Source organism: Parasteatoda tepidariorum, chromosome 8 (assembly GCF_982258835.1).
Source record: "Parasteatoda tepidariorum strain Cologne lab strain chromosome 8, Ptep-v5.0, whole genome shotgun sequence".
NCBI lineage: Eukaryota > Metazoa > Arthropoda > Arachnida > Araneae > Theridiidae > Parasteatoda > Parasteatoda tepidariorum.
In genome coordinates, this window is record NC_141762.1 from 107007013 (window position 1) to 107031970 (window position 24958).

Here is a 24958-nt window from a genome sequence, read left to right on the forward strand (position 1 = left end):
TAAATAAAGTTTTTAATGTTATTTTAAATCATATAAGAAATGTTTTCAACTCGAAAAATTAACATATTTTAGTCTGTTTTTTTATTCGTTTTTATGCGATAAGGTAAAATGAAATTTAATTCATCGCCGTTAAAACCAGCATACAAACATTTTTTCCCCCACTACCATATAAAAAAAAAATTTCAAGTATTTCTCTTTATTTCAAAAGAAGAATACATCACAAAAAAAAACACTTTTATTATGGCACATCATATAATCATATCTTGAAAAATGGGTTTTTAAAACAAAAAGATTAAAATCAAAGTCGTTAACTAGAATTTTTAAAAAGATACTATGATCATCATCGTCGTAACCCTGTAAGTTCTGAGGTGCAAATTTCTACGCGCATCGTTAAATTTGATTGGTTAAAGAATCCAAGACTTTGGCGAAGCGCTGTTATTGGAAATCTTAAATTTGTAGTCGCTCTGTCTGTACATCTGCCTTTATTTCAGTATTCCAGGTAGATATATTATAATTTTATTTTTGTAAATACAGTAGAACATCACTTCCGTTATTTTAAATTCATTAATTCTCTGGAGTCTTTATTGACAATTTTATGCATTTACAATTAGTATTTCTCAGTTTCTGCTGCCATAAAGAAATAATTCATGAAATCTTTAAGTTAAAATGCTCGCTTTTTATTGCTTTTTATATAGATTTGACCATATTATATGAGTAACAAATTGACTTTTTGTTATTTGATGACGTTAGTTCTTTGGCATAACTTAGCAAATCTACTATTTGAAATATTTGTTGTTTCTTGTGTTTTATTTATTTTTCTACTATGATGGTCTAAATTGAGTTTTACAACTGTTTACATTTTAAAATGTATTAATCTTATTTTAATATTATTTTACGACACTCAAATTGACAAATTAAAAAGGATACTTTTATAGTTTAACTACTTAGAATTGACCATTTAATTGGAGTAACAAATAAGCATTTTGTTAGTTGTTTTGATTTTACATAGCATATCTGCAATTTTTGTTACTTCTTTAGTTTTTTATTCTTTCTATCTACTAATTTGCTGACCCTTGGCCTAAATTAAGTTTCAATATGGGTTACATTGTGAAAATGCAATGGGTACTTCATGATTTAATCTTAAGGTTATTCATTTTTGAGCTCAGTTTAACTATTTATTATATAGTAAATATTCTATACATTTCTATATTGATTTCTTAAAAGATAAAATGTAATAATTTTTTTTATTTTTACATTTTTCAAAAATGTAGGTGTAGTATCAGTAGTATATTATATTTAAAATTTGGTTTAAGTATTCATACTTAACATTATATGAATATAAAAATTCCTATGCTATTAGTAGTTTTGATTTAAATTTGTGATTTGTAGTTGTGTACCTGTTATATTTAGTTGTATATTAATTAAAATTCATTATATTTTAATAATTCTTTACATCATAATTTTTTTTCAAAAAAAGGTTTTATATTACTTATTTATGTAAAATATTGAAGGATTACAGCTGTTTTAAACCCTTAAATTTGTTAAATTTATTTTTCTTGCTTATTGTTTTTTAGTTATCACATGTTTGAAAAAGATTTATTATAGCTTGAAAATCTTTATTACAATATATATTATCAATTAGATTGTAATTATAAAATGCTTTAAAAAAAGTTGTTTTAATGTTTGATATTTCTCTAGAAAAAAGTGTTACTCGGGAGAAGAAAAAAAAAACATATATATTCTTGGGCAATGAGAAGATTTCCCTATCATGATCTGTGATTGAATAATCTCCAAATATTTGCAGTTTCCTGTCAGTGGTTTACAAGGTACTGGACACATTACAGACGAGGACCAACTTGAAGGATATGCATCTCATAACCTCCAATCAAGCTTGTATAATCTTCTTTTTTTTTTAAATTGAGATTTTAAAATCTATTAAATACATTAGCAATTGCAGTTTGCACGACAGGTTCTTGTGATATGGAAAAATTCCTGGTGAGATTTCATTTACTATCCAGGGTTTTAGTTTTTGCATCAAAAGCTGGTTTTGACACGACATGTCAAAAACCTGTCGAAAATTATAATAAACTGTTTGTCGGGATGTGGCAAAAACCAGTGACAAGTTTCTTTTTTGTCATTGAAGATATTTTATTAAATATCCATCTACATAATTATTTCAATCATGTATAATATTGCATTGTAATTACTAATATAATTATTATTCATATTATACATCATGTATTAAAAATGTATCTAAAATAATTTATTCCCTTTCTTAATGACTAATGTACTATTTATATTTTAAGGTTATTATGTTTAATATATTATAACTATTAAGTTTATATTACAGATAATTACTATTGTTCTAATTGTTGAGTTGGTAGTTATCCATCTGAATATTGATGGTACAATTTAAGCATATTTCTTAGCTTTATTAAAACTAAAGTTGTCACTAATAATTGTCTAATCTCAACCTGTGAATTTTTTTTTAATTCACAATATTTGTTGTTCATGCTCATAGTGTGAAGTGTGAAAAAATAAACAGACCACACATGTTGATTTTTGATCTGATGATCGGATCTTCACATTCTCTGACTCAGTCCTAATGGCTCGAAAGGGTAACCTCAAATATGGCAATCAATTAATGCAGATGACAGTACAAAATCAGACGGATTAAGATATGTCTCCCAAAGTATTCTGAAGAATTAAAATTTCTGACCCACCAATCAGGGAAAATGGTCCGAATAGTTTGATCTGGATAATAGTCCAAAATTTGTATCCCTTGATGTTAAGTTTATATTTTGAATATTTCGCCATATCTGAAGAACTTTTTTAGTCTGATTGAAAAATTTTTTGCTTGCAATGATAAAGTTGGTTTATCCAATGATAATTCTATGCAAAAAAGTAACTTGCATATTTTATTTTATTTTGTTTAATAATATTTTCAAAAATTTTGAACTGTAAGGTACACAATTTTATATATTTTAAAGAATAATTTTGCCATGTAATCATTACATGATTAATTTGTTTAACTCAATTCAATTTTTTTCAATCAATCAGTTAAAATGCTTTATCAAGTTGCTAGTAATATTTAGTATAGTTATTAAAATAAATTTCCCAATACTCCAGTGATTTCACTAGATTTGATGGAATTCCAGATCTTCAGGAGCCAGCAATTCTAAATTTCTGTGTCCTTTTTTTGTTGTAGGTCACTTTTTGAAATTATTTAAACATATCTACTTTAAAGATATGCATAAAATGTAAAAATTTTGAAAACTATGTGATAACTAATTTAGTAATAGTTCAACTAAGAATTTTAACAAGAAGCACTTTGCTAAGCATAAGATAAAACTAAATCTGTCCATTGCTTGTATGCAAAATAATTTAAAAATGAGTGTATAATATTTGGTAGCTTCAGCATAACTTAATATTAAAATATTGTATTCACACAAATTTAATCAAATAGATTATTTTCAATAAATTTTGGTTATCATATAGGTAATTCAAATGAAATATACTACTAATAAACTGCAATAGATTTGAAGTGAAAATTAAAAATTTAACTGTAGCAACTGTTACATCTGTTAAACTCTGACTTATTTTATTAGATCTGTGGCGAAGAAACAAAATTTACTTATATATTTTTTTTAAATTTCATAACTTCATTTATTAGACTTTGTTTTTTTTCAGTGACTGCACTCTGTGCTGAAAAAAAAATTCATAATTTTTCTAGTTGTGAATTAGATAAATTGCAATTTTACAAATTCTTAGTCATAATTGTTCAATATTTATTATTGATAATCAATCATTCTCTTCACCAAAACTTATGATTTTCGACAGTGATTGTCAAAACTAAAAGGGGGTTAATGTCAGAACGATTGAACATCCTAGTTGGTCACTTGTTATTTTCTATGCATATTTATTTATAATTACTTCACATTTATATTAGCTAATAATTATTTAATTATCTAAAATTTTAGGTATCTGATATGACTGTTAAAAACTATGGTTAAATCTGGATAAAACAGTCAATTGTCAAATGTGTGCCAACTTTGACTTTAGTGGTTTGTCAGTTTTCTCCACTGTGAATAAACCTTGTCCTCTTTGCTTCAATTTTGATTTTTTTTCCCAGGCATGAAAATTTACTTCATTTCGATGAAGTAAGTTGTCATGCCTTTACTCGAAAACATTGTTAAATACTCTTCTATGAATATTTAGTTGAAATTTTATAAAATTTTTCTATTCTCTTTCAGAGCATATTCTCAGTTAAATAGTTTGAAATGACTTTTTTCAAAGTACACTGGATGATGAACAGAGGTTCTGTATCTATTTATCCTTGTGGTATCGGTGCAAAAGAGGGTTCGAAAACAAGGTATTTTTCAGTTAGCTTGGCACAATAAATTTAATTATTTTATTTAATTTTTATGCGTTTTTATACGTTGGAGGTCTACATTTTTCACCAAAAATATTTGTTTATGCAGATGTAATTATTTCTTCTTTTTTTTGCTGTTTACTTATATTTTGTGGCTTTTTTTTTAAATGTGATGTTTACTTTGTAGGAGGAAGATATAATAATTTGTATTTATTAAACATTTCTATGTTTAAAATTTTTGTTTTTCTTTTAAATTGTAAGTTTTGACTAAGCATTGTAAAATAATAGACATTTCATTCAAATTATTTGTTGATGAAATTATTTTATTTAAAGTCTGCTTATTTTTATAGATTAGTATTTAGTTTTCACATACGATTTGTTTAATGTTTCTTTTGCTCTTGTTACATTGCTTCAGCTAAAAATTTTTAAATTTTTGCAAAAATTAATGATCAATTTAATAATTTATGCTCGCCATTTTAAAGTTTTTATAATATTTTCCTCAATGTTTTCTGTCCATTAAGTAAATAATTCTATTGTGTATTAACTGCAAAATTTGCATGAAATACGAAATATTTTCAAGTCAAAATCTACCATCCTTTTTTTTTAAACTCTTAATTATTAAAGATTGTTACTAATTGAAGATTATTACGGTCTTTGGTGTAATATATTCATAACATTTCAGTTTTATAGCTGATTTCTTTTATAGCCAGGCAAGAGATTGATCTGACTTGTCCCTGGACAAAATTTCAAACTTTTTAAACTTTATAGAAAAATTCCTGAATTAAAAAAAAATTCTCTAGTACCTATTTTTTTTAATATTTCTTTTTCTACATTATTTTGTTTTACTTTACTATGTAATCCTGTTTAATCATGATAATCTTTAGTTTGTTAGACTGTTAATGTGCACAAATTAAAGATAACTTTAAATAAATATGTAAATAATGAAAATTAGTTTTGCATTTTTTTAAAATAATTTTTTCACGAGTTGATATGTGTATTTTAGCTTTTTTTTATTCTTTTCCCACTCTTATAACAAGCCTAGTTAGTGACTAGAATAAGCTATCTGATTGGAGGAAATAGTCACCCCTGGGTCGGGGAAGCCTGTTTCAGGTACTTCAGACTTTTCTGTTGTCTAGTAGAACTTGGTCAGGCATAAATTATAGTGTTGTAAGTTTTTAGTGTCACACCAAACGAGAAAAATTTAGTAGACCAATGGGACTACTATTCTTTTAGTCTTCCGAAAACTTAATGTGGCTTGAGGGAAAAAAATAGAACTTTTCATTTGCATAATTCATGTTATGGTACACATGTTATGAAATAAGAGACAGTTGCGTAGAATAAAAAAACAGAAATTGGGACGCATATAATAATGAAACTTCACTAGAATTTATTTGCATGAATAAATATTATTAAAAAATTGAATTTAAAGTTCTCTGTGTTTAGATAAATGCAGTTTTCATTGACTTCTATCGACATAGAAAATTAAAATCATACACATCAATAGCATTGCACTGCAATGCATTTTATACATAAATCGTTTCAGCATGCATCGTTTCAGCAATCGTTCAGAAACATGCATCGTTTCAGTTTTTTTTTTTTTTTTGTTAACAAATACATTGTCTAAAATAGTAAATATCATGTAAAGTAATTTTTATCAACAACATTAAGAATAATTATTATTAATATTAAGTATGCTTTTACCAGTGTTATAATATAAGCTATGTAAAATGATTTTTCCTCAATATCCTGTTCTTCACTATCTATAACACTTAAAAGCTATTACCCCATAAAGATTTAAGAGTACTATTTATCAAAAATTCAGTAAAAAAAAACTATAACATTTATAAATAAATTCAACATACTGAGTGAAATGTTGAGTTTAGATAATAAGGAAAACTGTGAAATTAACAAAATATATTAAAAATTAATTAACTAAAAAATCCTAAATAAAATTCTCAAAGCCCAAAAGATATTTCTTTTAGCTGGTGGACAAATCTTGCTGTCAGTCCACAGAAAGCATGTAAATTTAAAATTTCAACATTTAGATTTAAAATGCTTCATCTCATGGGGGAAAGGGGAGTGGATGGAGAAACATCTCAAGTGTAGCCATTTTCCAGAAAAATTAAAAAGCTGTTTGCAATTGTCATCCAAAAATATTTGCAAATTTATGCTACAGCTGACAAATTGCATTCCTAAAATGTTCCTATAATTAAAGCCTTAATTGGCCCTTCTTTTAAAATTTTTCCAGACAGTGGCCACCCTGCAACTCATGGAAGAACTCCTGTACTTATTTATTTCTATAATATTCGTTACAGAAGCCTTCAGTTTAGAATAATAAATTTCGAACAATTTTTTTAAACGCATGGAATTCAGTATAAAAAAATTTTTTTCATTCCTATTTTGCTAAATCCAAACATTTCGACAAATTTGGCACCCATGCATATCATTTGGGTGACATTTGTCGAACATTTAACAAAGATTGTTGCCATATTGGCATAAACCTTATAAATCAAGTTCGTTGCAGTATCTAGTTCTTATGATGCCGACCTATTTAACCAATCCAAAAAGTTAGAAATTTCAAACTGTTAATAATTTCCTACAACATGCATCTCTAATATATTTTATTTTTAGGATTAAATGAGCATGGTCTTAATAGACTTCATCCTAATGGCTGCGATAACACATCTTTTTCTTTTTTAAGTTCTGTTTAATGTGTAGTAATTTGTTTAATATGTTTTATTAGTATTCATTTATAGAAGTTTTCATTATACGTACGAAACTTTTTGTTGCTTAAGGAGTCACAGTACTCTTGCAACATTTTTTTTAAAAATAGAAGTATTATCATTCCTTTTGTGGATGCTTTACATGCTCATTTAACTTATAATCAATAATTTATCTTCAAAAAATAGTTAAACTGTTTAATTTTTTTAAAATTTAAAAGAAAAAATTACATTTATAAATCCTTAAAGCTTTTATGTTAACATATTTTCACTTTTTTTTTTTTAGTTCTTGCAATATTTATCTTAACAATTTTATGCATTCATTTGTTGATATATCAATTAAAACATTTTTTACAGATTATTTTGTAAAAAAGTAGGAAAAAAGATTAAAAATTTCTGATAGGTATATACAACATGCTGTAAAAATTGTAATACCTCATAAAATGCTTATCCCACACGCAGTTTAAATATGTGTTTTACACTTAAGATAAAAAAGTTTACTTCAAAGCTTCATCTTAAATAGAAAAAATTAGCTAGGGACTTAATTAAGATTAAAACATAAAATTGTCATCTATGAGATAAAGCACTTTAAAGTCTGTCTGCTGATCAAGTTTCTGTTTTAGGGCAATCTTTTCTTTTTCCTTCAGAAAAACAGTTGTGTTTTTATTTTTTATTTTTATTTTAAACGAAAGGTTAAATAGTATTTAATATCTAAATGTTATTTTAGTAATGTGTGAATAGGTATGCACATTGTGACGAATTTTAATATAAAGGAGAATGAGATATTTAAGAAAATGCTTTTTTTTCAATTATAAGATGTATTTATAAAGCTATATTTAATAACAGAATGATGAAAAGAAATAAAATTGATAAATGTGTTACATAAATATACGCACACATATAATAATTAATTTAGGTTGGGAAAAACAAAAAACTATTTACTTTTAGGTCTTTTATTTTATCATAATTTAGCTTTAAATATAATGTTCTTATTGACATAGTGCAAAATTAAGAAACATTTGCTTAAAAAATATTTTAAATGTATTTTACAATAATTAATGTAAAGCATAAAATTCAAATGTGTATACAATTCAAATTTCCTTATCTAAATAGCAGAAAACAAATCTGAAATTGAACTGAAAAAATAAAATTTCGAAAAGCACTTTTTCATGAAGAGAAATGGGACAAATGATTGTTAAGTGATTAAGAGTTTTCATTGAAAAACTGTGATAATTTTAATTTCCAAACAATGAATCTTGGGCATTGTTTGATAAACATAGTCTTTAGAGACATTTGCTTAAAAATTTATAAAATAGTTGATATCTAACGAAGTCCAAAATTAAATTAAGGAAATGAAAATACTAATGTATAAAATAACTTTTTTACTCTATGAATTATTCTTAATTATTTCTTTTAAATTAAATTTAGTAATTTTAAACTTTATTTGTGAAAAAAATAAAAAACTTCATTCTTTTTGTAATGTCTTTAATTGGATCTCATTTTATCAATTTTTCACATTTAGCCTGAGCAAGTCAAAAAGTGTCCTGTGGTAACAGCTCATCAAATAAAGTCTTGGCCATGTGCTCAATTGATGTTATTTCTTGACAAGATTGGAAATTAAAAACAATGAGTATGTTCATTTTAATTATGTCATAAATTTTTTGCAGTATTTTAATATACAATTTTTTAAATGTAGTCTTGAACAAAATCCCTTTATTGAATTACACTTGTTTCAGATTTGATAAATTAGAATAATTATGAGTGTAATTTAAATAATTTGGTTTTAAAGCTCTAAAGGTTTTCAAATTTTTTTTTTGAAGTTATACAGTTGTATACTGTCTATTATATTTAATAACTGTTATACAATTATCTTTGCTATTCATCTAGTTTTAACTTCTAATTGATCTTGCTTTTTTGAACAGTAAATAGAAAAAAAACTTTTATAATTTATGGTCAATGGAGAAACAGGCTTAAAGTACAGCTTGTTAAACAAAATGATACATGAAATAAATATTTTTGTTTCTATTTTGAAAGTGATGATATCCAATATTTCTGCGATAGTCAATCACATGTCTAAGTAGGCCAGGCCCACTATAGCCCTTTGAATAAATGTACATGTTTAAATTCCTTTTTGTGTGTAAATAAGAGCAATAATTTACACTTATGATTTTTATCTTCATGTATTTTATCCTTACTACATACTCCATAAAACATTTATTAGTTTTATAGATCTTTCTTTTCATGATGATTCCTCAAAATACGCTAATACAAAATGCTTTTTAATAAAGTAGTTTTCTGACAGTAAAATATTATTTTTTCAAGCATTTGTTATTGTATGAAATTAAGCTTCAATGATCATACTAACCTATAGGTTGTAAAACTGAAACATATTAGATTTTGATGAAATTTGAAAAGAAATGGAAATTTTGCAAACTTATATGAAAATGACTTAAAGAATTGTGATAATATCAATCTTAAGCTACAAATTTATTTTTGTAAATCAGAAAATTAACATTGATAGAAAATATTAGTACAAAAAAAAGTAAGAAGTTTTAAAATATCTTTTTGTAATTTTTTATAAAAATATTATTTTTAGATAATTTTTATTTATACCCATTTTTGTATTGCCAACAAAGTTTATCTAAAAAATTTGTATTGCAGGTTGCATGATGTAAAAGAAAAATAAATTATGATTTTTTTACTTTGTGAATAATTTCTTCTTCATTGGGATTTTTTTTTTGTTGCTGCCAGAAATAGAAAATTTTATACTAAAACTATGATACATAGATGAGTTTCTGTTCACTGTCATATATGTGACTTATTACAGATATCCACGAGATATCTGAGGGACTTCTTTTATACATCAATTGTATGTATTACCTGGATATCTCAGAGATATTCTTATTGGATATTCGAGCGATATCTTAATCGTTCAAAAACTTGATTCTATTAAATTTAATGATCTTATATAACTAGTAAATTTAAGTTTTATGTTCCATAATTTTAGGAGTAAAACTGATGTTAGATCATTTAATTTTGCAGAATAAGTTCACTAAATTTAAAGTTTTGCAAATTATTCATGATTTTTAAATAATAAAGGTGTGGGTTAGATGTGTAAAATAAAAAGTGTTTGCGATGAAAATTTTTTTAGTCTATTGTGAAAACTATTGCATGTAAAGAAAGCATCAAAGTAGTAATTTTTTTTTATTTACGGAGAAATGTTTTATCATAAAATCAAACAAAATTATGTAAGCAATTCAGGACTGTTTATTCATGATCATAATAGTTTTATTTATTGTATTACAAATTTATAATTGCAATATCTTTTTTTTATAATGATTGACTATAAAGCATTAGGAATAGATTGTAAATCTGTATCTTTTTAACATTTGACTTTGTGAGTTTGGTAACTGAAATTTTTTTTCCAGATAAATCTGTTACAGCGAATTCTGTAATATGAAATTGTATCTTCAACAAGATAAAATACATTTTAATTGAATAATATTTATAGTAACTTAGCACTAATATTTTAAATAGAAGTACAGACTGAATAAGATTTTCTGTACAAGTGCAACAAAGTAATTAAAGTCTATAATTTTTAAACTAGATGAGAGAAGTTAATGACGATACTTTTTCAATCAAGAAAGTTCTTAATTTTAATCTAAATACTTTAAAATTATCTGAATCCATTTGTTTTTACTTTGTTTTGGCAATTTTGTAAATGAACAAATTTCAATTATATTTCCATTCTTAATTATTATTAGGTAATCATTTGTAATAAATCTTTTTTAAAATAATGAATATAAAAATTTTGTAACAAATATAAGTGCCTAGTACTATTATCCTTAGAACTAAAAAAATTTTACATCAACTTATTATGCTGTATGAATTTAAATTAACAACTACTTTCTATATTTACCGTAAAAAAAAGAGAATTTTTTTAACAAACTTTTATTTAAATTTTATATCAAGTTCACTTACTTAATACTTGGATTCAAAAATTCATTTAAATGGACTATGAAAATCATAATGTGTTTTAACCACCAATATTATGATATAAGTGTTTTTCTTCTAATTTAGACTATTACAATTGTTGCAATCGTGTCCAATTTAAGATGCTTAATTTTAACACTTACCTGTTTCATAAATCTGAAAGAAGAAAAAAAACGTAAAATAAAATATGCTTATCTTTTTCATGGGTGGAGCATAAAACAAAATATTATTGATGCCAGGGATACTTTTTCAATGGTGTTACTAGTTTGCTACAGGTTTTGTGTTAATAGACACTGTTATAAAAGGTACCCAAGTTACTCTTATAGAGACCTGATGTAGCTAATGTTTTAATATACTTCTTGTATTATGTGTAAAAGCATAAAAGATCTAAAATGCTTTTAAAAAAGAATTGACCCAATAAATATTTAATGTTTAAATTTTTTTATCGATACTTTATATACTGCTGTAGTAATAGGCTGCAAATTAATTATATAATTAGCTATTTTTTTTTACATATTATATAAATCATAATCTTGTAAACAGAGCAAGATTAGTTCTGTTGATATTATATTTAATGTTTCTTTGTTCTAATTGTTTTTATATTTCGAATGTTTTAATGTTTAATTTTAATGTAATTTTAAATTTTAAAAAAAAAATTTTTATTTCTTATGTTCCAGTGTGGAGTGTTTTTACACTCCAGTGAATGATGTACACATCAAGTGCTGCTGCTAGAAATAATAAAAAAAAATTTAAAATTTCGGGTTAGTTTTACTATACAGTTATATAATTAGTTTTACTTTACAATTATATAATTAGTTTTACTTTATAATTATGTAGTTAGTTTTACTTACAGTAGTATGAAATAAATAAAAACCAAAATGTTTACAATTTTTTTAATATTTTATTTTGCCACATTGTCTTTTACCACAGGATTGTCATTTGACACAGGACATTTTATTTTAACTTTTTTTATGAATTTAATGTTTCAAAACTTGTTTTTCTTTTTCATTGATAAGTTAAAACAAACTTAATGTTTCTAAATTTAAAAGGAAATATCTTTTTTCAATTAAGTTATTTATAGTGTATCCATTTTTTTTGTAATATCCCTTTGTCATTATTCGTTACAAAATATGAAATTTTGAATATGTTTTTGGTTTTCATATAACCCCTAGCTTTTCTTCTTAAAATTTGAATAAATATTCAAATTTTTGCAGCTGAAAGATGGATCCTACCATGGTTTAGACTGCCCAAAGTGTGAACGATTTGTTTAAAATAAAGAAAACTAAATTTTCTGTTTGGGAACATTTCAGTCAACTAGCCAATGAAAAAGGCCAGTTAGTGTCAACCAACATTGCTATTTGTATTATATGCAAGGCTACCGTTTCTTCAAAAGGTGGAAGTACAACAAAATTAACAGTACTCCTAAAGGTTAACCATCCAATGATTTTTTTTTTTACAAACTTCTCTTGATAATCAATGCATGCAGGTTGCAGTAATTGCTGACGAGGAATATGATGGTCTTGTACCCGTTATTTCTGACTGAAAATGACCTCAAAGTCTGGTCATATTGGTGAATTGCCCCTGAAAAAGAAGCATAAAACGACACATGATTTTCAACCACTTGATAGAAAATCTGCAAAAGAGTGCACTGAATCTGTAGCACAATGCATTGTTGGCAGCTTGCAACCATATAACATTGTTCAATCTCAGTCATTCATAAATATGATTAAAACCTTGAATCTACGACATAATATTCCTAGCCGAATTTTTTTTCACTAATTGTTTGACATCAGTTGCCTATGCCCCTTATATTGCTATCGCTGCACATATGATTAAACATGTGTCATAGGCCATGTTTTACTCATACAATGAATATAGGAATCAATGAAGCCTTGAAAATACCAGTGTTAAATAAGCTGTGGAAAGACTAAGAAAGCTCAACAGCACATAGCTGTGGCAAGGGATTTTAAAGAAGCCTAAGAGTTTCTTCAAATGTAAGTCGTTTCTTTGCCCAGCTCATGCATAACTAGGTGGGGGAGCATTATGAAGCTTTGTAGATTTTTGGATGACCAATTTGTCACCATGCAAGCTCCTTCAAACTCATAAAGATAAAAAGCATCTAATGCTTAATAATAAGGAAGCTAAAACTACGGAAAGTCCTCAACAGCAAATCTACCATAGGCGTTACAACCTTTCTAGCGAACACTACCCTACCGTGTCATCGATTCTTCCTCTTTTTCGGAAAGTAATACTATGCTTAAAGGTCGAGAAATATGATAGCAGTTTGCGGAGACAAATCAAAGTAGAAATTTTGTCATTTCAGAGGTATGACGATAATGAGTTAATGATTTTATTGAGACTTAGCACATTCTGCTATCCGCGATTTCGTCTCGGCTATGTGGAAGATGAGTAGTCTGTATACCTAACTTTCCAGCACCTTCGAGCTGTGAAAGAATAATTTCACTGCCCAAAAAAAAGAGTTGATAAACTCTTAGAAGAAGACGAAGAGACTGAAAGCACAGGTAATTTTCTTCCCTGTAATAAAGAAAAGAACTGAAAAATTATTTATCTATGCCTAAAGTAGGCCTGAATAAAAATCTACTCATCTGGGGAAAGTTCTTGCAAAAAAATTATTTGACTATTCATGGGTCAAGTGTTCTTTCCGAACGAATTTTCAGCACTGCAGGGAATGTAAGTTTTGAACACAGAGCATCTTTATAACAAAAAATGCTAGTATTTTTATTCCAAAATATATAAAATAATTTGGATGTACTATCTATATTACATAACAATTCTATATTACATAACAATTAAAATTTCTTTCTTTGAAATTATTTTTTTGTAGTATTTGCAATTTAACCTCTCTTTTTATTTGATACAGGCTGTCCTCATGCTTTTATCATTTAAAGAATTTTTTTCTAACTACATATAGCAACTTTGTGGATGATTTTCATATAATGTTTTATTTTAATTTGTTATTTTGTACTGTTATTGCGTACAACATAATTTTGTTTATGATACATAACTAACTAAACTAACTCAGTGGCGCGACAGCTCATTAAGAGGGCCAAGGCTGACTGTGCCCATCTCAGTTTTCTTGACCTTGGGCTCTGGGGTGCAGGAGCATATGTTCCGGTCAGGTGGTCAGCCGAACGCGGAACCCCCAGTGTTAGTTCCCAAGCATGCTTGGTACTCATTTTATCGACCCACTGAAGGGATGAAAGGCTGAGTGAACCTTGCCCGGCCCGAGGATCGAACCAGGGGACCTGTGGCACGACAGCGCGAAGCGCTACCGCTCAGCCACCGGGCGTTTTATGATACATACAATGAAAATAAAAATTTTATGCCAAATAAAAGAAATATAACCATACTCAGTTTTTTTTCTGTCTCGAAAGTAATCATAAACGGTGGTTTTTGTACAGTTTATTTACAAAAAGGTATTTTAAGTTATCAATATTTGATAATAAGGTATGTAAAATAACAAGGTACATAGGTAATCATTATAAAATAATGGTTATTTAATAAAATTAACTTTCAATATCTGGAAACAATTATATTGCTTTTAACATATTCATAGGCATGCACTCTATATTCTTATATAGTATACACTTTCATCTGTCTTTTTTCTTTTTTTTTCAGTCGAAAAAATTACTTGACAATTGATAGTTACAATAAAGATAGCATTTTGTAGAAAATAATGGATATGAGAAAGCCCAGTTTAAATGCGTGCTACTAATATGATTTATATTTAGTAATTAGACAAATTTATAAAATTCTCGATGCATTATGTGTTAGATAATTAAAGATTGAGTTTATTACAAGAATATAAATGCCATAACCAATCAAGTGCTCAAAAATTGCAAGAAAGCAAAATTGAGTTGAAACAAATGTGAAACAGCGTAACATCGCGATGTATCGAAGCATCGTGATGTTTGAGTGGCGATGCTGAAATCATCGCCCAGTCCTAATAATTGATAAGTTTTTAAATATTAAAAAATTAGGCCACAAACTTTTTTCATTTTCTCATAACTGTGGCTTTTCACCCTATTCACGTTTGGTACCATTTTCAGAATAAGCATAAACAGCAATGACTTTAGATAGGTTAAATCTCACCTAACAGTTCATGAAAGTAACTGCTGCGAACTCACAACAGCTATGAAAAGAGCATGTTATTCGCAAAAAAAGCCTTGCATATTTTAACGGAGCATTCGAAAAACTGCCTTAAATGTATTAATTACCGGAGAAAAATATCATTTTTTAGCTCTTTCTCGTTTCTTACATTAAACAGTTAAAATCGATAATATTTAATTAAAACTTTATTTGTCTGAAATATTGAGGGGGGTATCATTTAAAGATTTCTAATTATTTAGGCAGACATACACCCCCTCCCCCATTTCCAAGGACGTCCATGTCAAAATGCAGAATTTATACACAGCTCAAAACAAAATGGGTTTTTAAAGAAATGTTCACAGCTCAAATTGTGTAGTTTCTACCGGTAGTAAATTTTAAATTAGGTGAACCAATCATGGAACGAGAAGTGCCTGTGAGAGAGATTTATAAAAGTTCGAAAGCTTGTTTCAGAATTGTTCGCCCTCGTATTACTGTTGTTCGTTTCGTTTAATCTTTGTTGTAGCAGCTACAACCTGTTCACAACTTGAAAAGTTATTTATTTCAGCTAATTTAAAATCTGATGTATGGTACCTTGTAGTATCTTAGTAGAAGCTCTCTTAAAATATGATAATTTACCTTTTGTTTATGTTTTAAAGTGCATGCAGCCCTTAAAAGCGTAAGCAAATGAAAGTAGATTTTGACTAAATATAGCATTTTAATGTAATTCATGTAACATTTTAATTTTGTTCTTCATGCTAAGTGATTAATGCAATATTCATATAGTATGCTAATATTCATGTAGTAAAATAAAATGTTTGTGTGCCCCTCTCGACCTGATACACTTACAACTTTGAAATTTCAGATGAAAATATGAAAATGTTCCTGTCAACAAAATTCGTTGATTAGTTTCTAAATAATCAAACTTTAAAAAAATGCTTGTTGTAAAATTAAACACGAACTATTCGATCGATTTCGTTCAAATTTGATATTTTACCGGTTAAAATTACATAGAGTGACGTCAAAAAATATATACCTTATCAATTACAGAAAAAAATATATATATATTAAAAGCAAAATTAACAAAAAAAAATTTTGCTGGGACTGCGTTAACAGATTTTATAATTTTGTGCCAAAATCTGTCAACTCATTAAGAAAATACCCAATATGGCCAAAGTTATGGCGAAATACAGAAAAGTAAAATGAACATTAAGGGGTTCAAACTTTTGAAAGCTTTGCTGAGCATATTATTTTCATTCCGAAAGTCATGGCACGTATTAGCAAAAAACTAACATCGGTAGTTTTGTACCGAAGTGAGAACTTTACGGATTGGTAGAATTTCCGAAGACTGCAGGGCCCTACCATATGAGCTACCGAGAATGGGATGAAGATCTCGAAAGTAAAAAGTTTGGTTCCATGAGCGTTCAATACCGTAATATGAATTACATATCGTAGAGAATTACATAAAATTTAACCTATCACTCAATTTATTTAACATTTTCTTTTTTTTAAGTGTAGCTAAATTAGCATTAATAAAATTACGAAATGAGCTTTTGCTATTTAGATAATATTTTTTACTTTAATTGTTTTTTTATTTAAAATAATGTTTTCTTGCTTTCATTCGACTAAAAAAATAGTCATTGTGAATACTTTAGACTAATATTTAATCTATTATATACATATATATTTATATAGACATATTTTTTTTGCATTAAAATTTTCATTATACAATAATAAAACCCTTTTTTCAATAATAAATGTTTCTGAACCATTCTTTTTATTATTATTATAATTATTTTTTTAAAAGTTCAAATTTTAAATACTGCCTATATTTTAATGAAGTCAAATGCAAAATTCTGTACCTGTACTGCATATGATTTCAGTTACTACTTTATTTATAACTTAGTTTTATTTGTTACATTATTAAAGTGACTGTTTTTACTGATAGTTAAACAAATATGTTCGCATGAAATAACATTAATTTACAGATCTATGTAAAAAAAAATTCTTGTGATTTGTAAAATCATTATACGCATAAAATACTTATAAAAGTATAGTTCAATGAGCTACTTTCACAGCTTTTATATTATGCATCTTAATGGAAGAATGAGAATAAAAAATTTTAAAATTTATTTCCTAAATAGTTTTCGAAACCACTTTATTTTTATCATTTTTCTTGTCATTGTTACTCGCATCTTTTATTGTAAGAAAGTGTTTTCTTCTCTGCACCAAATTCTTTTAAATGTGCTGCCATCTGTGAATCGCATTGAGAAGTATCGTTTGGAATAAAGTGAAATAAAATACTGTTGTTCATTATTAGTGAATTAAAAAAAAAATGATATGGGCATTAAAAAGACAATTTGGTCAAAGAATATATCGTGTAACCAGTGGTGTAACTAACCTATTGAGCCCTTAAAAAAAATACCGCCCTTTATATACTATTAATATTATCCTCTCGTAGGTCGTCAATATTTAGAACCTACGTATTTTTAGTTTCATTTTAATATATAAGTGAGAAAGGAAAACAAGCACTCGTTACCTAAATCAGACAAATCAATCTCGAGAACCATCTAAGCGTAGGTTCCAGTAAGATAATTAAACCTAATTAATTGGACTGATTAAACTCGAAATGACCGACGCCACCATTTAATTTTTTCCAACAAATAAACTGGTTTTGACTATCTAAATTTTGCATTTACGATCGCTGACTTCTTTTATGGTTTGAAAGATTTTGATAACTTCGTTGTTTTTTTTCCCTCCCTCAATCATTAGTTTGCGATCCATAAATTTTTTTTTTTTTTTACGAAGATTATTCAGATTCGAGTTCGTGAAATAAAAAAAGGAGAGAGCTCTAAGTACTGTAACAATACAATATTTATGGTTCGAGAATCTAACTGCAAATATGTTAACTATTAAGTGGGAGCAGCTCAGGGAATAGAGCGTTCACTTTCCAATGGGGTGAACCGGGGTTTGATCCCATCGATGGCTGGTCGATACGAATGCCGGCTTGCACTGACCACAGTGCTGACGTGAAATATCCTCAGTGGTAGATGGATCATGGGTTAGATTTCCCTTGCCATCAGGCTAACCGTGGGAGGTTCTCGTGGTCTTCCTCTCCATGTAACGCAAGTGCGGGTTAGCTGCATCAAAAAAAGTCCTCCGCGAAGGCAAATTTTTCCCAATACTTGAACAAGGAGTTCCCTTGCCTTCTGGATTGGGTTCAAAATGACAAGGCTACGGAGTTGAATATTAGTAGTCGTAAACCCATAAAATTGGGTTGGCTGTTCAACGACGGTTATATTATAAAATAAAACTATTAAGTGGTGGCTCAGGGGATAGAGTTCTACCCTAAAGATGAGATGACCCAGGCTGTAAAAAAATATGGGAGTAACCGCGATCTGGAAAATATAATCCCAGAAATTAATCTGGTGCGTGGTTGATCCAATTTTCAAGACTATAATCGAGTAATTCTACTTAAAGAAGAAGATCACAGCTGATCGTTTATAAGCAAAATGGTGGGTTAAAGTCAAGTTTCTCTTCATAAGTTAGAATTTTAATTAACGTGCTATAAATGTTTTGTTTCATTAGTAGGTGTGAACGAAAAAATACTTAGAGTTAGCTGAGAAATAACGAAATATAAATTATACTTATTATATGATTATTGTTAGAGATAAGATTATGTGATAAGAATAACGGGAAAAGTAATTAGAATAAAATGGTTTCGAAAAATATATGTGAAAAATATATTTATTTCCTTTACTAATTTAAAATTTTTTTAAATCTTATTCATCCATTAATATCTATAAAATGATTTCACGATCAAGCATAGAGCAGCGTAGCGTTGGATTCGAGCAGGTGAATGACCATGTGAAATCGTAGGAAGTGGTCAGTTGTGTAGCTCACCAATTTGTCGCTGCAAGCGTTGATGACCGTTTCCGATTGTTCTTTACAATTCAGATTTCTTTTATTACGGTAAATGGCCTTCACTCGATATTCCTTGCACTCAAATTTTTCTTAATTAATGGAGAGCACCAGCCACAGTGTTAACTTAAAATATCCTCAATATTAGACTGATGATGGATCAGAGTCCCCTTCCCGTCAGGCTAACCATGAGATGTTTTCGTTGCTTTCCTCACCATGTAACGCGAATACGGGTTTGTTCCATCGAAGACATCTCCAAAGCGCTAATTTAATTTCTCCAATAATTGATTCAGGAACTTCGTTGTTTTCTGGATTGGGTTCAAAATTACAAGACTACGGAGTTGAACAATGGTAGTCGAAGACTTAAATTTGGGTCGGCTTCTCAGCGATAGTCATAAAATCTATTCATGGATAGAAATTCGTAACCACCACTAAGCGAAAAAAAATGTTCAAAATTCTCAAATGGAAAATAAATTATGTCTGTTGCGACGGACTCAGGGAAAATGCAGATATGCATTCCCTAGCTTATTTCAAATATATATATATATATATATAAATAAATTTAAAAAAAAAAAACAGATACAAAGAAACAGAAGTTGTGATCACCTTTTTATGATCACTGGATACCCATGGGTCAAATCCTTTTTTCTTTCTGTATTGACTCCGTTAAACATTTCAAATCATGGGTTGCTGTCATCAATTGATGTTTGTCATCGGATTGGTTTTCATATCCTGCCTATGCACGTGTTCATCACAAAATACTTTACCTTCTTCAGCATACATATTTATATTGGAATCACCTTCAAGGCAGTAACTATAAGTTAATAACAAAAAGAATATAAAAATACTTTTAATTATTATTATGTATAAATACATTAAAAATGCCGGTAGAAATATATTAGAGGGTGCCTCCTTGACGAAATTGGCAATTCTTTTTTTTTATTTAGCGCCATTCCTGTTTGCGTGGTACACCGTGCAAACAGAAATGACGGCAAAAACATAATGAAATTTCATTAAAACATTCTATTTCATTTCATAACCGTCGTTGAACAGCCGACCCAATTTAATGGATTTAACAACTACCAATGTTCAACTCCGTAACCTTGTCATTTTGAACCCAATCCAGAAGACAAGGAAACTCCTGTATCGAGTATTGGGAAAATTTGCCTTCTTGGAGTACTTTTTGATGGAGCTAACTCGCAGTTGCTTTACATGGAGAGGAGGACCACGAGAACCTCCCACGGTTAGCCAGACCGCAAGGGGACTCTAACCAGGGCCGCCTCGAAAGAAGGAGGAGTTACAATTCAGGGGGCCACGGCACTCGTTTTGTGACATCACGCATTACGATCCAGACACGTTTCTTCACTTTCTCTTTAGTAATTTGAATGTTGTCAAAAAGAGATAGCTTAATTCATAAAATTTCATGAATTTCAAGTAATTTTTAAAAATTTCTCTTCTGCCTTAATTACGTGACATTATTTGGAATTTAATTTATTCTAATTAAACATAATTTATTTTATACAAGTATTCCAGCTTCTTTTGCATCCTAAATTACCAAACCTTTAACCTCATAAAATTTAGTGCAAATGAAATTATCATCCATAAGAAAATTGAATCTGAATGTATAGAGAGATAACTAGTCAATTTAATAAATGTTATGAGTTTCGTTAGAACATTTTAATTACAGATGGTAAATATTTCTTCTCCAAATAACCTTTTTTTCAAATTCAACAAAATAAAAATGTGATTTAGCTATGATGTTGCTTAACAATTATTTATTGCAAATTATATTTTAATTCCACATAAGTTGAACAACCAACTACACTTTTTATGATTCAACTAATACCTATTCAATCTATTGATATTTACTAGTAAGAAGTTTTGAGCCAAATAGTTGGAATACTTTCAGATAGGAGACTAGTCACATAAAAAAAAAATCAATAAGAATTAATTCTTATACTGTAAAAATATTTCGTGTTGAACTTTTAACAAAACAGGACTATTAAAATAGTGTTTAAAAGGCATAAGATTCATATTTTATAAGATACTAAAGAATGAATTTAAGAGGATAAAAAATGTATATAACGAAATTAAAACTTCAAAAAAAAATTTTTTAAATTAATATAGGAAAAAAAGCAGACATATTTCGTCAAATGTGTAGGTGAATTTAAATGAGTTATATAAACTTTGCAGGTACAGAATACCATAAAAAATTTTTTATTCATTCTTTATACAAACAATACTTTTGCATGAATAACATTAATATAATTATTTTTACATTTACATTATGTATCAAGATATAAATACAAGAGATTGTCACCTTAATCTAAATTATAGAAATGTAGAGGGGAAATGTTAACATTGTTACTAAAATCTAAAACTGTTTTCTTAATGCAATCATACAAAAAATAAATAAATAAAAATACAGACAAGATATGAAAAATTAAAATAACTGGCGGTGAATCATTTGTTCTTACAAATACTATCTTGCAATAATTTTTGTTTAACTAGCAAAACAAAAGGAACTATTCAAAAGAAAACTTAAACCAGTCATGGTTAAAAACAAATATATAGAATAACAAAAGAAAAGTATTAGAAACATATTTTAAGTATTGTACTATTAATAAAATGTGCAAAATTATTATGTACTAGTATTACGTAACCAATTTCATGGGTAACTACAATATTTAAAAATATTTTTTTCTCCCCTAATTGTATAAAAAATACATTGAATTCTCCTACCAAAAGTTGAAAAACTATTTACCAATAGCATTGCATTTTTTACAATTTTGTACAATTCGTAATATACAAAAAAATAAATAGATAAATAAAAATTACGTTTTGAAATGTGTTTCACTAAAATAGTCAAACAGAAGAAATTATTCAAAAGGAAGTTTTTAAGCCTGACAGTGTTGTTAGATGCTTTAACCAAGTAAAGCAAAATATAATTTGTTTTTTCATCACCATTCGTAAAATAACAAATTTTTAATAAGCCTTAGAAGAAATTCCTTAGAATTTTAATGGAAATGCTTAAAATTCCAAAAGCTAATATTTCTTTAATGCAATCATATAACAAAGAATAAGAACAAAACATGGACAGTTAAAATAATAACTAGTAGTGCATTCATTATTTTCTGGAAAAAAAAAACAATTTTGTTATGTAATCAACACAGCATACAACACAAACCAGCTGAAACATGGATCGTGATGCATGACGTCAGAGCTGAAGACCATTTTCAGTACCGAGGCCCCCTATTCAACTGAACTGTAACTCCTCCTTCTTTCGAGGCGGCCCTGCTCTAACCCATGATCCGGATGAGGAACGCTCTATCCCCTCAGTGAAGCATCGGGATTGCCGGGTTGGTAGGTCACTGGGCCCATGTCCAAGAGATCGTGGATTCGATCCCCGCCCGCCGAAGACTCCCCGTGTAGTAAATGGTGACTGATGCATGTTAAATCTGACGAGACACAAAGTCCTCCATATTTGGTACCGATACAGGAGTTCCCCTGTCTTCTGTATTGGTTTCAAAATTACAAGGCTACGGATTTGAACATTAGGAGTCGTAAACCCAAAAACTGGATCGGCTGTTCAACGACAGATATAAGAAATAAAACATCGGGAGCCGCGATGGCTCAGGAGAGCGTCGGCCTTCCAATGAGTGCTGACGTGAAATATCCTCAGTGGTAAACAGATCGTGGGTCTCTTTGCTGTCAGGCTAACCGTGGGATGTTCTCGTGGTCTTCCTCTCCCTGCAACGCAAATGCTGGTTTGTTTCATCAAGTCTTCTGGATTGGTTTCAAAATGACAAGGCTACGGAATTGAACATTTGTAGTCATAAACCCATGAAAATGGAGGACTGTTCAACGACCGTTATAAAATAAAACAAAACTATAGCCAAAACTTAATAAAATTGCAATGAACACAATGTAAGCGAAATTAATAGACCCAATAAAATGCATTTCGAATCGAAATAAGAATTAATGGAGATAAAAAAAGGAAGAAATTCTACTCACTTTATTTAGCTTGAATATCCTTATTTTCTGTAATTCCGGACCTGAAGCAAAATTAACCTTACCTGCCACATCCAACGGTAGAACCTCTGAAATTGCATATACCGTTGACAAAACCAATCACGAATCGACGATCTTGGCTAAATTTCAATTCTTTGACGTGATAACGTGGCTCTGGATATAAGAACGACCGAATAGTCTTCTTTTGTCCTTGCGTTAAGCTGGATGATGGTGGATCATATGCAATCAGAAGTTTTATTTTAAAGTAAAATAGTTTCAACAATTGGTTGCTATTAGCAACCACTAATTGAATGATTAATAAAAGTTCGTTTAGCTTCAGGATTGGGCATCTCTATAAGTTGTGAACATTTGATAAGAGTACATTTGGATAACTACAAAACAATATTTGATTGTAACCGTTAACAGGAATAACATCAGTTCTTAATCCAGTCCATCCTCGAAAAATTTTTTTACAAATTCCCTCACTCAAAATTCAGTAATTTAACAAGTAGGAAATAAATTTTAACACGATTTTTTTTTCTCTTTTCTATCCGCTGAGTTGAATTTAATTTATTTGTAATTCAATTCTTATTTTTCGATCTTTGAAATGTCAGATCCCTTTGATAAAAATCCAAATCCTGGTCAAAATCCAAAGAAACCTGAAAAATTTCCTGAAAGGAAAGATCCTCCTATTCCTGGTCAAGATCCTAATAAACCTGAAAAGCCTCAAGGAAAACCTGGTGAGAAACCACTGTAAATAACGAGTAAAAATTTCAATATCGATTTTAACAAAAATGTAGAAAATTGCTTTAGAATATTTAAATATAAAACGTAACATTTTAAATTATTATTTTAAAAAAAATATGTATATTTCGTCAACGTTATTTTAATGATCATTTGCATTCTTAGATATTTCATTTGGCGAAAATACTGAATGCTATATACGAGGGTTGCTATTTATATTTCTGGCCTTGGCAACACTAAGTGTTGTTAGGCGACCGCAGAAGATTGTAATCGAAAGTTTGATATTTTTAAACATAAATTCCGCAGACGATTTACCATTATAGCTTCATTTGTGTTGTTGACAGTAAATTGAAAAGTTCTTCTCTTTCAAAAAGTGGAATTGAATCGTGAACATTTTCGTGCCATTATTTTTCATAACTTTCGACGTGGATTGTCAAGACAAGAGTGCTTCGATTAACTTAATTCTTTATTCAGCGATAAAGCGCCATCCTACAGCGCTGTAAAAAATTGGTATAACGAATTTAATCGTGGTCGATATTCGATCTAGGACGAATCCCGTACAGGTCGTCCAAAATCCGTTGTTGTGCCAGAAAAGATCGATGCTGTGCGTGAACTGATAAAGCAAGATCGTCATGTGACATACCGTGAGATAGAGGCGTCTTTAGACATTAGTATGACTAGCATCAATAAAATATTACATGAACATTTGAGCGTAAAAAAAATTTGTTCGCGTTGGATTCCGCATAATCTGACAAACACTCAAAAAAAGGCTCGTGTCGATTGGTGCAAGGAAATGTTGGAAAAATACGTTCAAGGTACATCAAAGGCTGTGTATAACATCTACACAGGTGACGAATCATGGATCTATGCATATGAGCAATCAACTGTATGAGTCTTCCAAGACGATGCAAAACCAACAAAAGTTGTTCGAGGAAGAAGCACATCGAGACAAATGATTGCCTGTTTCTTCGGCATTAACGGTCATGTGGCAACAGTGGCGTTAGAGCAACGCAGGACGGTCAGTTCTGAATGGTACACGACCATTTGTTTGCCAGAAGTCATCGGAGAAATTCGAAAAAAGCAGAAGAAC

The 24958-nt window shown here is 28.7% G+C and overlaps 1 long non-coding RNA gene across 7 annotated transcripts; it reads left to right on the forward strand.

The window, feature by feature from the left end:
- Positions 1-256: 256 nt before the first annotated feature.
- On the forward strand, positions 257-13846 carry LOC107445329 (uncharacterized). 7 transcript variants are annotated; one of them, XR_015428446.1, is made up of 6 exons: positions 546-745; positions 1699-1826; positions 3981-4160; positions 4254-4372; positions 8615-8722; positions 12300-13846. It is a non-coding gene; the product is annotated as an uncharacterized LOC107445329 (long non-coding RNA). The 7 variants fall into 7 exon arrangements; XR_015428444.1 differs by lacking the exons at positions 546-745; positions 12300-13846 and adding an exon at positions 322-499 and having other exon boundaries at positions 8615-8786; XR_015428443.1 differs by lacking the exon at positions 12300-13846 and having other exon boundaries at positions 525-660; positions 8615-8786.
- Positions 13847-24958: the final 11112 nt, after the last annotated feature.